Below are 15,865 nucleotides of genomic sequence, written 5' to 3' on the forward strand. Positions count from 1 at the left end.
AATATTGTAATGGGTCGGTCATACTGTATATAAGTGAGGGGGGGGGATAAAATTGTATTTTTTCAAAAATATTTATCATTCTGGGACGTGAGCTTTCTGTAACAACCACATCAGAACTTTAGCAATCATTTTATATTATGTTTGTTTTGTTGCTTCAATTTGATCTAGTATGCTAAACTCATTGCTAATCAATAACACCGCCGCTTCATTGGAAATCCGAACGTGTGTTGTAGGAGTCTGAAATGGTTTGTTGAAAATCGGCCAACGGAGCGTAACTGCAGCCCGGACAAAGCCGTAAAGTTTTCACTCTGGACATAAACACTCCCTGGACACACGCAGATGGAAAACTCCTCATGCACTTCATTTCTCTCCTCGAGCCAGGTGTTGCTTCTCATGCAAAACCATCACAAGCGTCTGCTTTGTGCAAAAGAGAAATACGGAAGTTTTTATGTTAACATCGTCTCCTCTGCTGTTATTGTTTGAAGTGGATGGAAGAAGATGACGGAACTGGAAATAAATTAAAACTACTGTTAGGTTTGTTAGAAACAACTAGAATGTTCCTGGGGTCGGTTTGACCCGAGGGGGGTGCAAGGAACCATATTCAAGAATAGATCCTCCCTTGCATCTGCCTCGCGGTTCCGAGTGAAATGGTTCAAAACAAACGTGTTAAATGACAAGAAAAATAAGCCTGAAATAACTGAGACTGAATTAGTCGCAACTAGCTAAAAGACGTTAGCGACGGGGATTTTAACGTATTTTCGTCTCTGTGGTTCGGGATGAGACTTTTGCGAAAAAGGCCGCCTTTGGTTTACCGCAGCAGATTAAACGCTAGGATGAAATCACATTTGAACGTGTTAATCACATGAGTCGTCAAGCCCGCGGGTGTCATTATTTTAGCGGCAAATTATTCATGAGGCGAATCTTTAAAGTGTCTTTGGCGCTTTGCCAGTTCTTCAAGAAGGATTTAATTCTGTTCGGGGTGTTAAACTGACGGCACGCGGGCCACCTTTTGGTTTGGCCTGGTATGCAATTTGGAAAAAAACAAATTTTGGATTGTTCAGTAAAAAAATAAAACAGCGGATTACACCTTTTGTATTTAAATAATTTAAATAAAACATGTGGCATAGCAGCCCACATTCCATTTGTTCACAAATGTCTTGCTGTTTTTGTTTTGTTTGTTTGCGCGCATTGTGTAACCGTGCAGCAGTTGATGAGGGAAAGTAGGACACGTCGTTTTCCCTCGGTGTTAATCATAAATTCAGAGCCTGCATTATGAATCATCATAACAGTCTGTTTATGTTTTCCCACATTTGACTAAATATTTTCTTTTTTCATTCCTGAAATATTCAATGCTCAGTATTGCCATTGTTACCATGAAGGTGTTGAATTTCTACTTTTGTGTTGCTTTTGTTTACATGTCAAGGGGGATAAAGTGAGGGGGACAAGGTCGACTAATCCTGAATATGTCCACCATGATTTTATTGACATGCTGGAACATATTGGTCACATTTTGCTAGCTTATTAGTCAAATATCTGTACTTTTACTTGAGTGCTATTTCAATGCAAAAACAAAAAAAAAAACCACCGTCTTATAGTCGGAACAATACGGTACTTTAACCACCTGTGCTTAATTACTAATTAACTTATTCCATTCCAGTTCGGGCCTAATTCTGCTTCAGGTTTTGGCACCACCGGTTCTCTTTGATTCGTCTCCAGCGGTTATGGGGAGAAAGAAAGAGAGAGAGGGAGAGAGAGAGAGATTGGAAACGCCGTCAGCCTCAAGACCCTCGCCGAGTTCCTCCCACCTCCTTCGAACAAGCCCAGCTGGCCCGGCCCGTCTCCGGGAGGGGAGGGAAGAAAGACTGTTCATTTGAATGAGCCGACGAGGGGCGCCCGTGTTCACTCTGCCCAGAGAGAGTCCAACTCAACTGCGGACGAGTCTCGGAGAGCATCGCGAAGCGGATTGGAGAACCGAAAAGCGGAGATACAATTTAATTTCAGCGCCGGCGCGACTGGTTCAGTGCCAGCGGCGCTCACCTTCGGACACTTGAGTCGGGGTGACCCCCCTCCGCGCCCCCTTCGCGTGTGTGGCCATGTGTCGCCGCGTTACATAGACTCTTTTGTGGCTTGTGTTTTGGATCAGGGGGACAGGTGGTGGTGAAGTCTGGGACAACACTCACCCCGCCACAACCACCTCCCCTCCGCCCCCCCGTTGGATGTCAGGCCGGCGTAACGGGCTCCGGACTCGGCATAGACAGGTGCGACGGGGAGGAGTAGTTTGCACCGAACTCCCTTGACAATCAAGCGGATTTTTTTTTTCAACAAGCGGACCACATCCTCAAACCAACTCTGAACATTTTCTTCTACTCCAGACTAATTAAGGTAAGTGAGACCAAGTGTTCGGCGTGCTGCGCTCCGCATTGGGCTGTGTTTATTTATGTTGATTTAAGCCTCCTAATGTGCAATATCATTACTGTCCTGCATCCTTCTGCTTATCTTTCCTTCAATTTCTTACTGCGTAGCTCGCAGCCACATCCTAAACGAGTCCAGATTTTCTCGCCGGACCATTGGAAAACGCATAAAGGGAGTGATTTATTCATGCAATTGCCACGGCAGCGCAGATTAACATTAAAATCGCCTCAGTCAGCCACCTTTTTTAATTGACACGCTTGGGATTTAACCTGCAGTGCTTGCCCTTTCCCCTCCCTCCCTCCCGATGTATTATGCAATATGCTCATTAGAAAGTGTTCAAATGAATGCTGGGAAACTTGCAAAATGTCGTGGTCGAGTTGGCTGCTGTTGTCAAGTGCGCTGTTGTGTCTGCTGCGATGCCCGCTGGGCTCCTTGTGCCACCTTTCCCCCCACCCCCCCTCCTGCACTGCTACACACTCACTGGACACAATATTAGGAACACCTGCACTGCACAGTTGAAAAAAAAAAAAAAAGACTTCCCATCAGTGTCCATATCAGCCTGGGGACTCTCCGGTATGTGATGCTAATTTAAAAAACAAATAAAACCTCACAGGAAGTGCTACAAAACGCCTGAAATGCTTTATAAATATTATAATAAAAATTTTTCCCTCCACACTTTATCATTTAGAGGACGTTATTGACAAAAGAAAACGCCCCTGGTAGTGCAAATATTTTTATTCTTATATATAATACCAATAATTATATGACAAGGGGCAAATTTTATGCTTATGCAATATTCAGGTACATTTTTTTTTTTTTTTTAGAACCGTCATCTATGACTGTCATTTCTGCAATGATAAATGACATTACTGTACGTTTTCAGACTTTTTTTTCCCCCATGATTTCCTCTTCTCCCCAACTTTCCCCAATTGGCGAGTTGCACGTTGCTTTCTTTTTATAGTGGCTCCTCTGTTTCACATTCAAACGGCTTTTCATCTGTTGCCTTTTGTCCATCCCTGAAGTTTGTGGACTGGAAAAGAAGAGACAAGAGGAGTAAGTGGAGTCCCCAAAGGGCTTTGCAGTCCGAGTGTGAGAGAGCGAAGAAGGAGACCGAGCCAAGGGAATGACACCACCTGAAAACGGCCATTCTGTTGCACCCAATGCGTCAATCAGTCTTGGCTAGACAAGAGTCAAAGTCTTTTTTTTTTTTTAACTTCTTTTCTTTTTCTCCTTTGGGTTGTCACTCAGTTGAATCTCAGCTGGGCAGACAGATAGCTAAATAGAAAGATGGAAAGGAAGTTAGCTAGCTAGCTAGGAGCTATCTGGAAACAGGCAATTAGCTAGGTAGCTAAATATTTTTTTTCCTGAAAAATTAAGTAAAATTGGACTTTAAAAATGTATTTATTTATTTATTTATTCTTTTTTTAGCGACAAATATTGAGTTACAAATTTCGTCCTCAATGAATTAAACTGCATTGCCGAACAACCCGACTAGCCCGCTTGAGCTTAGCGGCGCGGCTCATCTTCTGTCGAACGTCTCCCGTCCCACCACTTAACTGCTGGAGACACGCTATCAGAGAGAATGAATGAATAGACAACAGAAGCAACTACCTGCTTGATAGGATCTTTGATCTCCTCACGGGTTCGGGCTTTTTAATTTGTTTAAAAGCAACTGACGCAGTACAAGTGCAATCTTGGACGGCTGCCGAGAGCAAAGACCCAAAGTGCTCTTTTAACCCTTTAAAGAAAAAGTCCGTCATTGTTTTTATTCCTTCCCCGTTTCGCATCAATAATTTGGACAGACTAGCGTAGAAACAAAAAAACAAAAAAGAACGGAAAGTCATTTTTTCTCCCCATTCATTTTCTTCTAAATGAGATAACGACGGAATTGTGACCAGGTTGCTCGGCGTGGGCTTGCATTCATCGGAGGTCCTGGTGCTTATTACAGTTTTTGGCGGGATTTTGCTTATCCCCTGTGCTCCTCCTCTCAACGCTTAACAAAAGCGTTCACTGGAGCTTGGCTAATCCAGGCCGAGCGGCTCCCATTGCTTTATTGTGAAGTTAGCTAATTTGAAGAGCGCCCCCCCTTGACACTTTCCCTGCCTATCTTTGTCAATTGTAGCTCTGTGGACACTAAACCTGCTCCATAGTTGAAATTTGGATCATTTTTGATAATTTTGTGAGTAGTTTGCAAGTCAGTGTTGCACACCTTTCGTGTAGTACCACATTTGGCCACAACATGCCAGGCAGCACTGAGCTGAGTTGACAAATGTAATGTTGGATTCATGGCATTTCAATGGCGACAATTGATTTTAAATTACAACTGTTTTCTTTGTTGCTTGTTGGCAAGCTTGCATTTGTTTTGCACTTTTGTCCTCTGACATGTGCTTCACAATGTTACAATGAGCTCCGTGTCTCGTGGCGCAAATGTTCTAACGTTCGAAACCAAAACGGGTGTTTAGTTTCCCTCGGAGTCGCTCAATGGAAGCACCTGTCGACCTTGGCGGACTCGGGTGTCGTTGGACAACCGTTCTCACATGTTCTTGTAAACGTTAGCTGACTTAAACAAGCTCCCTCGAGTGCCTTTATTGATTGAACTCTCGTCGCCGCTACCTCATATTAGTCCACTTTGCAGCTTGACTTTCTCCAAACATATTAGCTTTTTCAACCCCCCCACTTTCCAAAATAGACATTTCTCCCGGCCGCGCTATATCCAGACACGCCGGGGAGTTTTGATTGTCTTTGCATTTTTCCGCCTCGTAAAAGAAAAATGACTTTTAGAATTCCGAAGCTGTCCGTCCAGAATGAGTATCCGCTTTGACTGTGGCTAATCCCCAGACCCTACTGTCAGCATTTCGTGCTCCGCTCACTTGAAATAAGTCAAATGAGTGCATTTGAAAGCGGCCATAACACTTTGGGTGAGTCCATAAAATAGGTTTTCATTTTTGCTCCTTCTTGGAAAATGAGTCATAGTCAATGAATAAATAGAACAATAGCTTAAAGAAATCCGTGTTGTAGCAGGGCCAAAGAACACGGAATTCGCTTTTCCTGTTTCCCACCTCACTGTTCCCTCTCCGCCCCCCCTGGTTTGGGCCGGGCCGGGATGTCAAGGCCTCTCAGGCAGTGTGGTCCCTGCCCACTGGGACTCTGAATGGGACAAATTGACCGTAACAATGTTCCCACTTAGCATGTGGCGCTGGGAGTGAGGGGAGGTGAAAGGGAAGGCACCCGATGATTGAGGGCTAGGCCAGCCGCAGAGGCGAGAGGTTTGGGGGGGGGGGGGACGGTTATTTAGGAATGCCTTGCAAAGATAATAATCACGTTTGATTGACACTGTCAGAGGCGCTCTAAAATAACAAGCTGTTTATTATTGTGCTTGTTGAAAGGTCGCCGGCTCTATTTTACTTTATAAAAGAGCAAAATATTAGAAACAGCTTTGAGTCTCATGAGAGACCTAATATTGCTTATGTGAATAGTTTAAACTAAATGTAAAATTTAATCCTAAAAAAAAAAAGCTTAATATAATATAAATTCCCGCTAACAATCCAGGCTAAATGTAGCTCCTCCACCAAAACAAATATTTTTTTAAATAGTTTGGGAGTTGTTTTGGGTTCTACTTAACATTGTAAGGCAAAATGCACGCTTTCGATTTCACATTTCGTTTCATTCCAGTGGGTGACATTGATTAGAAAGAGCAAAAGTCAAGGCCACCCATTGTAAGGAATTTTTTCCAATTGACGTCGGGGCCCGTGTATAATTATATGATGCAAGTCTTTTATTGGGCCTCATTAGACGGTTCCAGCGTACCTAATGATTTGACCTCTTCTCTCTCATGCTCTCCCACATGGTATTGTTTGTTGTAATTTGCCGCTAGGCTATACTGATGGAGTTGCCATAGCAGCAGGATAAACACTTGCCTGTGACCCTGCAAGGCCTTGTCTCACACACACACACACACACACACACACACACACACACACACACACTACATCTCATTCTCAAGTCCCACATGGCTTCTAGGGGGCACTCAGTCAAGGATTTTTCTCTGATCTACTCCAAGGTGCTAGCTCGGGGGTCACCAAGACCCCCCCTCCCCTCCCATTTAATTGCAATAAAACCCCGACGGGACCACTTCAACCGTTTGCCACTCCAGCGTGTCGATTGGGGATAGTCTTCGCTATACATCCGTCAAGGATTTGTCCTTGAATTTGCGAGCGCGTTCACGTCGGCGAAGCTCTCGCGATCCGGGGCCCGAGACGTTACGAGCTATACCAGAAAGGCCTGGGACGGCATTTTAAACAGCCGTGCCGCAACTATTCTCATGTTTCCCCTCTGACATGCTATAAATAGCATCACTTAGCATTTCAGTTTGCGCATCTTCTCCGCTTTATTTCCCACGCTAGGTTGCTATGATGGCTTCTGACTAATAGCGTTCGATTAACGATGCTCTGACTCAACGCTGAGAGGATGCCGGTCAGGCTCGTAGTGGAATTTTACCCCCCCCTCTCCCCTCGTGAGCACAGCGGGATTCTAAAAAGACCCCAGCGCCACACCTGGCGTGGGCTAAGCCAGCGTTATAGCGCTCTTTTATAGCTGATTCATTTCTCGAGGGAAGAAGGCGGCGGCGGCGGCGCTCAAGCTGAGCAGCTCCAACTCGGGCGTTTATGGTCACAGAGAAGCTGTTAGAATGAAATGAGAATTTTCTCGTTGACACAATTGCTTCTTTGTACTTTAGTCGACAGCCTCATCAGGTTTGACGTTGACCAACGATGGGCGATTTTTTTTTTTTCTTTCTCCACCCTCTGGCTGGTATCTGCAGCCTGCGTGAATAACGAGACGGAGGGAAGACTTTTTAACCTGCCGACCGGCTTCACGCGGGGATAGCGAGGCCAAGCCAGTTGGCCCGTCTGGTGCGGCCAGAAGGTGCCGTCACGCCAAGTGAGCAGAGCGCTGGCGTCATTGGGGGAACGCGGAGGCAGAGTCTTGAGAGGATGCTCGTTCAGTCTCCGTCGCAAAAGTGCGTCCTTCAGCGTGCTCGTCTAAATGAGCAACATCAGAAGCACCAATTATTGCCAAGCGTCTCTTTGGTTGCGCTATGTCTCCAGCAATATGGCTGATGGTGTGTGTGTATGTGTGTGTGTGTGTGTGTGTGTGTGTGTGTGTACTCCCACACCGAAGGGGATTTCAGCCATAAAAACCGGTGAGTGAGCAAAGAGGTGAGATGAAAGCGAGCGCGCCCGGCCAGCTTAGAGTCGGACGTCCGGGGGTCAGAAGAACAAGCCGGGTTGTGTTGATTAGCGGCGAGATGAAGAAGGAAAAGGTTGCGTCCCGTGTGATGGGAGGAGATCAAGTCAGGTGTGAAGGACGGAGTCGGCCTTTATGCTACCGCAATGTCAATGCTAGTTTTGCCTCGTGTGTTAGCATTAAGCTAACCAACTATGTGGTGGGAGCGGAAGCTTGAAGAAAGAATTCGCAATGTATGCACGCCATACCTTCTGTCCAAGTCGGAATTCTTTACATTCATTCCGCTGATTGACACGTCGCCGGCGACGACGGCTTTTCTGTGGCGAGCAAAGAGGGGCCTAATTTGTATTTGCATGGAAATGCGCTTCACATCTCGGATTGAGTGGCGGGCCAATCAGAATGGCTGCGTCCGTGTCACATCCACTCGCTTGGCGGTGACATTCGGAACCTCCTTTAGTTTTCTTTCGGAAAAGTGTTTTTCCCACGAGGGATGGAGGTGATAGGAAATCATGGCGCTGACACGCTTTGTGCTCAGGATGGAAGATGCTTCTTTCAATGTTTTTGTTCAGTATATGTTGACGTTAAATTTTTATTTTGGTTTGGTTAAAGTGTGTTTTTGCTTTGAAGGATTCTTATTACTATAAAATCAATGCTAATTTCCATCGTGGCCTTTCACATTAGATGTTAGCAATAGCATTAAGCCAGTTAGCATTTGTTAAAAGTAATTATATGCCTTGCTTGTATGAATCTTCCTCCTTCCTCCCGCGCTCAGATGGACCTTCTCCACATCTTTCTTCTTTTTTGTTTCTCGCTAGCACGCATAGGCTGGCTGGCTGGCACGCATCCCACACTCCGCCGATGACGAGTCGGCGTGATGGAGGAGTGTTTGCGCTCGGCTCATGTAGCACATCCACACAGTTTGGCACCGTGTCAGGCATCTGTCAAGGCTCTTGTCACCGAGTGACTCGCGACGCCGTAAATCTCATAGCCGGGACGTCGAGTGAATTCTGAACGCCGGCGTGTGAGAGTGAAGGCGCTTTGGCTTCCCCCCCCCCCCCCCCTCGTCAAACTGGAAATAATTAGTCGGGTTCGTGTCAAGGTGCGAGTGGGAGGTTTACGGCAGTCCAAATAACGATTTGAGAAGGTTTCCACTTCAGGCTGTTGGGAGTTTGATGTGATAATGATCCAAAGTGGAAGACTCCCACTAATCCAGAGGTTGTCAAACTCTTTAAGAAAAAATACTTTGCCATTATGACCAACAATCAACCACTCACAGTTTACTCTAACAAACAAAACAAAGAGTTGTGTAGCTTTGGCTTTGCTTAGCTAAGGCGAGATGATAATCTTCTCGGGCATGTTATTTATCCTCTGCAAAGAACCGCCATTATTTCTCAATCTTACTGTAGTTCTGAAGCTCTTCTTTGTTTGCGTCTCTGTGACTGCTGTATACTGCCCTCCGGTGGTCAAATTGTCCACAGCAGAAGGAGCACCAATTAATCTTAATTCACTAATTAATTCTTTACGGTGTTTTTTTTTTTTTTTATAGTCTTGAATGGATTAATAGCATTTCCATTAGGGCGGAACAATTTTGAAAAATAAATTGTAATTATTTCTCATTATTGTTGACTGATTAAATACATGACTTTTTTCAAGGTCCTCTTAACACTAGCAGTAAATTCGTCTGTAATTAATAAAGAATATAAAATTTACTTTACATAAATTATTTGGTCGTGGTTAAGTTTGTTTCCCTAAATAAAAGAAAATTAATATGAAACTTTAGATTTCTACGTTGATCAGAGGCAAGTGTTTTGAGTAAAAAAAAAATAAAACAGGGGTGGTCTAGAATTCCGATTCAAGCTGTTTTTTTATCTCGGAAGGCGTGCCGACCAGACAAGTCATTTGGAACATCTTTCCCTGTCAGCGCCGTGTTTCCCCGACCGCCGGAACCTTTTCCCTCCCAATTACCCGCACGTCTCCTCTAACTAACCTCCTTGCGTCTGTTGTCCCATTTGAAAAATCCGACCGCAGCGTTCTGTCACAACACAGCTGCTTTGGCGCGAGACGTGTCATGTTGTCGAAAACATCAAGGCTAAAGATGAGGAAACGGATACCACTCACTTTTTTTTTCCATTCATCTGGCCGGGAGAATTAGAACTGTTGATGCTGTGAAAGCAAGAAAACAAAAGCGCTTGCCAAAAGAACCACCAAAAAAAAATCACATTGTCCTCCTGGCTTTGCCGCTTCTAACCAGTAATGGATTTTCTCCATTTTGACGTTATTGATGAGTCACGAGCGAGTGCTCTCTTAATTGCTCCGCCGAAGGCCAGCGAGCCGAGTGCCTACTTACCCAAATATTAAAGATGGTGGAGGAGGTTAGCATATTCACTTAACTGATGTTCGCTTGGCATTGCTGCAGCCTCCTCCTCTTCTTTTATTCTTTTTTCGCCCTCTCATTCCTTTTGGCTGTGCTGCACCACCAGGGGTTGAGAATCCAGCGCCCCGGCCGCGCTATCATCAGCACCATTAACGGCCACAACAAAGTGGCTTTGAAGCTCTCAGCGGGGTTTTGCCGCTAATAGGACATACTGTAATGGAGGGTACGCTCACAGCCCACTCTCACCTTGTTCCGCTTTCTATTCAAAGGGGGGAAGCAAAAGTCTACACACCCGTGGTTTAAAAACGAGACCTGGATAAATCATTACATCATCCAGTTAGCCAAAATCGCTAGCTTCACTTTGCCGGACCGATAGAAATGTGATTTTTGTTTGTTGAGCCTTTTTTATTAGAATAACGTTTCTGTCGTCACAGTCCTGGCGGCAGACCTTGACTGGACTCTTCTTTATCGCTTTTTCTCGGCCCTTATTTACATTTGTCACTCTGTCGTCTGCCAAATCCCTAAAAAGGCAAAGAGGCTGATTATGCCGTGCACATTCTTATGTCGCTTGTGTTTTATGGAGCGTCCGCTCAGCGTTTCCTATTGTCTTTTCCAGTTTGTTCCCCCGCCGCAGATAAGGAATAATTACCAGCGCGTCGGTTGACTCGAGTCCTCCTTGAGAGTTGCCACGCAGGCTGAAAACGAGGCATCGCGGCGCTATTTGTTCCCCGAGTCAAGTCTACATCGATATCTTTGTCTGGAGGTGGAGCGCTCGCATCTGATAATCTCCCTTTTCCACTCTTGAAATTAGTTTCTCGCTCTCCCGAGGCCAGCCGGCGCGGGCAAAATAACAAATAAGCGAAAAAGGTGACAAAATAAAACCAAGAGCAACAAAAAGAACAAATATACGGTTTTTCCTCACTTTACGTTACCCCGGGATTAAAGAGATTGATTTTTTTTCTTTTTAATGTATTTAGAATGGAAATATTTGGCTAGCTAACCCCATTGTAGTAAAAAACAAAAGGGAGATGAATTAGCTTAGCGCAAGCTAGGTTGAGGCTAGTAGCGAATAACGAACTGCGCAAATTTTTCACTTCATCTCAGGAGAGGCTGAAGCTAACTTGTAACTCCAGCCAAAAAAATCACTCATATCTTGTAAAAGTCTCAAGTCGGTTCTCCGGCTACAATATATATTGATGTGCAAGGAAGGCAGTCTGTAGATCATTAAGGCGCCGTCTTCATCAGCACCTCACCTCAAGGACAGACCACCAGCCGCTAACGATCGATGTTTCCTCCCAGGAACTGATATTAATTTAAACTTCAGGCTTAGCGATTTAGCGTTATTGTGAAAAAGCTGAATTTTAGTCTACCCACCCACACACACACACACACACGAGAGTAATAGAAATAGCCCGTCTTTGTATACATAAACACAAAGGCGACCTCGCTGAAACCTATCTGCCGTCTTTTGTCAGCGACTTCTTTTTCATCTTCCCGAGACGGCCGACATCGCCCGCGTGATTATCAGGAGAGCAATATTGATTTTGTCAGAGTCGTTTCAGTGGCAAAATATTGCCGTCTGTGTTTGTGACAGGGCGTTTTGTTTCGCTTGCCAAGGCGGCTCTGCGGAAAAACCGACTAACTCATCTAGTCAGAGGATATACAGCTCTTGAGGGAAAAAAAAAAATAAAAGTAGAAAATAAAACGTAGACTGGAGTTTCAAATTATGGTGCAGGGCGTTTCATTAATTAATGTGTCTGATGGCGGCGGAGATCCAAGCGGCCAGATTTCGTGTTTACTGGAGCGGTGGTGTGAAGAATTCCGAGTTCCCACTCTGGTTGAGTCACTCGGTGTTTCAGATCATCCCGACGGACGGACGCGTGAAAAGTCTTTGATGTCTCATTCGCTGTCAGCTGTGCTGGTGTGTTTTCGTGCTGTGCTTTTTTGTTAACGGGAAGATGTTATGTAATCGGGACTTTTTAATGGCCAGTAATAAAGTCAGGAAAAAAAAAATCTGGCCTGGCGCCTGTCCAAGCATATTTAAAGGGGAGGCTAGTGCCCCTGTGCCCCCCCTACCCATCTAGCGCCGCCACTGATTTAATACCATGTGACCCATAATATTGAAACGCTGACAATTTCGGGGGCCATTAAAGCTATTAAATGTTTCATCGCAACACAAATCGCTTTTTGTTCTACAAAGATGTGCTTCTGACAGTCAGTCAGTCATTGTGGTTTATTTTTAATCAGCTCTCTTTTCAAACTCCTCCGCTCCATCACGAGATCGCCTCAATATAGAATCGAGATCTCATCTTTTTGATTCGCCGTCTTTATTTACACGTTTAAGACGGAAAGATAATGCAGATACTTGAAGCCGTAACACGGTGGGAGGATTGAAAGGATCAGGATCGGCTTTGCTTAATCTGTTTCTAATTCATTTCCACCACGTTTTGGAAGCCGCTGGAAAGCAGACGCTTTGCTTTTTTTACGATCATGTCCAATTTGGAATTTATTTTCTCGGTAGTTATCAAATTAATGTTTTACTGGGTAAAAAAAAAAAAAATTGACAGTAAAGGCTTCGCTCTCAGTTGTCAGTATCTCACACCGCGTTTGACTCGTCCGCCGACCCGAGCGAAATCCGCAAGCTGTCAAAAGCACTCAGGCACTTTGTTTCAACTCAGCCCCGTCCGTCCACAAGGTGAACGCAGCCGCAGCATCTCGGGGTCAGCGCCAGTGAACAAACGCTAATGGTCTTCTCTTCTCTTCGACTGGAAGACCATCCCCGCTCGGATGTTTGCGTCAAACTATTCGGACACCTTTTGACAAGCAACAAAGCTCAGCGTTTGTCCGCTTGTGAGTTTTACCAGCTCGGATCGAGGTCCAGCTGACCAAAGGCCACGCTCGGAGAATGTTCTCTTTTCCTGGGGAATAGCCGGGGTCGCCTCCAAGATGATTTTTCTTTCTCGTTGCACAAGAGCCTGAAGAGGAATGCAACTCTGTTCATTCCAGGAAAGAGGCGAGGGGAGGGGAGGGGTGGGCGGTCGGTCGGGGGGGGGTTTAAATGACCCTCAGGCGAGAGTACGATGTGGGCCAATGGAAAAAGAAGCTAGAGGTGATTGCCTCTTGTCACGAGCCAGCGGGATTGAACTTGGAGTGCCGCAAGGCGGAGTCGCCGCTAGATTGGCCACACCTGAGACATTGCGGGCCTGACTCGAAAGTTTGACTTATGTGGAAAAAACAATATAAAAGAGTTTTAAAAACAATCGTTTTGAACTAGAACGCAAAGATATGAATTTGCTTGCTTTATTGTTCCCGTGGAAATATTACACGGAAGATCGGAGCGTGTTAAATCGTTTTTCCAGATAAACGGTTTGCATAGGAATTGACTATTTGACTCGCTTGTTTATTTATTTCGCGTGAGAGTTTTAGGAAGGGGAGGGGGTTGTTGATGAGTGAAGCCAAATGATTCGCAGCAGAAGCACGCTGACGGATTGTTGCGAAGCGGCGGTGGCAAATGACTCACATGTGCGACGGCGGACGGACGGCCTGGCGTGAACCCGCCCCGACCGCGTCCTCATTAGCTGCGCGTCGATCTAACCACTTCATTGTTTTCCAGCAGCGATCCGTCGCCGTCTTTTTCAATGTTGGCTTCATTACCCATGGCGTGGAACGGCTCATTAGTTGGCTTCCAGCAAAACGAATACAAGATGATACGATGGAAGATGTCGGGATTATTGTTCAGTCTGTATTTGTTAGTTACGAATAGATTGACAAGTACACAAACGATTGGCTGGTGACCAAGGCCGGATCTTGTCCACCCGGTTTTCTCGTCTTTTCGACCGCACGGGAGACCGATGATGCAACACTTGGTTTGTTTTGACTAGTGCTGCTGACCTTATGTGTTAAAAGCCAGGACGCCCCAAACTGCCCCCCCCCTCACACACACACACACACACACACACACACACACACACAAAGACTTGATGGCTTCACACACATTGTCAAGCCGGCACCACGCGTGGCTTTGTGCCCCGCACCCTGACATTTTAGCTTTGCCCTCCTCTTCGCCCTGTCCCTTCTCGTTATGAGGCGGCGTCCATTGCTGTCACAATGGCTCTTTCAGCAGCAGCATGTGCAGCTCCAGCTTTTGTGTGTGTGTGTGTGTGTGTGCGTCTTTCCATTCTATGGAATTATGTGCATTTCATCTTGAATGTCTTAACCGGTGGTTCTCAAACTGCAGGGCCCGAGCCAGAATGGGGTTGACTAACCACTGATATATATTTTTTTGTCCTCGACTATAATGTGATAAAAGCTTAGTTTTTTTTTTTTTCCAAGTTGATTAATCGATAACATTTTTATTTTTTTTGTGAAGATGTGAAGATTCTTGTGATGCATATCGCCTACCCCAAAAAAGTGAATGTTATGACCTTAATGAGGTGATATTGAAAACGCAAGTCAAGTGAAAGTCCTGAATATTTAGACAAGACCCAAAATTAGAAATAAAACGGTTCTAAACAGACGCTTTGCACTTTTCAACATTGAGCGCATCAAAAGCACTGCTCCTGGCCGTCCATCTTTAAAGTTTCCTTTCATTAGCGCCGGGCTATGCTGCGCCTGCTTTGCAAATTGGCCTCCAAAGAAAGCAAAAGCCGACTGTGTTGATGTGGGAAGCCGCTGTGTCAGTAATCATTGACTTGACGCAGGCTTTTTTGTTTCTTTCCCACAAAGGTAATTATCAAAAGCGAGAAATGATGACATGGACGTTGCCATGGCATCCACCTTTGCTCGTCGAGAAGCTTTGTAGAAGCATGAATGCACGCCAAGATAAGTTTCAGGATCATAGTTTAGCGTACAATAGCGGGTCATTTCTGTGTCATATTTTTTTGAAAGCTAAACGACCTCCTGTGCATAGAAAAAGCCGACTTTCACTTGACTTTAATATCGTTTCATTTAAAGTACAATATAAATAGGAGTCCCTTTTGGTTCAATGTAATTTGCCATAACACAGTATAATTCACCCCATAGGGCTCATTGTTAGATTCCAAGGTAACCGTTTGGAAGTCGACATTGGAAAGCCTCAAGCTGCAATTATGTACTTTTTCCAAACATAAAAGAATCATGTTGTTGCCAACAGGCTCCCGCTATCGTTTCGATTTTGACGACTTAATTCGGGACCTGTTTTTAAACTATTGTAAATTTTATAAGTAAAAATTAGGGCTGTAAAATATTCAACCTTAAAAAGCCGGACCTGGCTTGGTGAGTGCTTGCTAACTACTGTAGCTAACTCGTTAGCTAGCCATGCTAGGCTATATTGAATTAGCATTACGTTATTTTGTGTTGACAATTTAGTATGTGCTGTTATAGTCGCGGTTGTTTTATTTCGTTCCAACTGTCCTGTGTTTTAAATAAGGTCGAAAAATGTGTTTGTTGTTTTGACTTCCATCGAAGTTGCCTCACGTCTTTTACAAAAAGCTCTGCTGTCAACAGTGCCAAGTTCTAATGGCGACTTCAGGTCTTTTCACATCTCGTCAGTCACGCACTGGCTTTGAGTCACTTTGGAAAGGGACCTTGGAAAAACAACCAGAAGATCTTTTGCCCCCCCCCCCCAAGCAGGCACCACACACATGCCACTCAAGTCTCAATCCAATTTACAGTGGGAATGGAAAAGCTCCAGACAGTTTAACATAGTGTGAGTGTTTTTAAATGAGCAGCCTTGTTTCTTTATTAAACACCTCGCAGGCGAGACAAAGACATAAACACGGTGTCGCCGTTTCAAGATCCATTTAAGAGTCGGACGAAGATCACCTGACGTCATTCTTGGCACGTCGTCTTTTCTGA

General features: G+C 44.9%; 1 protein-coding gene across 2 annotated transcripts in view; it reads left to right on the forward strand.

Moving 5' to 3' along the window:
* Positions 1-1,713: 1,713 nt before the first annotated feature.
* The window catches only part of sema6bb (sema domain, transmembrane domain (TM), and cytoplasmic domain, (semaphorin) 6Bb), a 71,224-nt gene continuing 57,072 nt past the window's right edge, over positions 1,714-15,865 (forward strand). For both annotated transcript variants that reach the window (XM_049718785.2, XM_049718794.2), the window contains exon 1: positions 1,714-2,382. The gene's annotated coding sequence lies outside the window, so the exon portion shown is untranslated. The remainder of the gene's footprint in view (positions 2,383-15,865) is intronic.

This window comes from Syngnathus scovelli, chromosome 10 (assembly GCF_024217435.2).
Source record: "Syngnathus scovelli strain Florida chromosome 10, RoL_Ssco_1.2, whole genome shotgun sequence".
NCBI classification, from domain to species: Eukaryota; Metazoa; Chordata; class Actinopteri; order Syngnathiformes; family Syngnathidae; genus Syngnathus; species Syngnathus scovelli.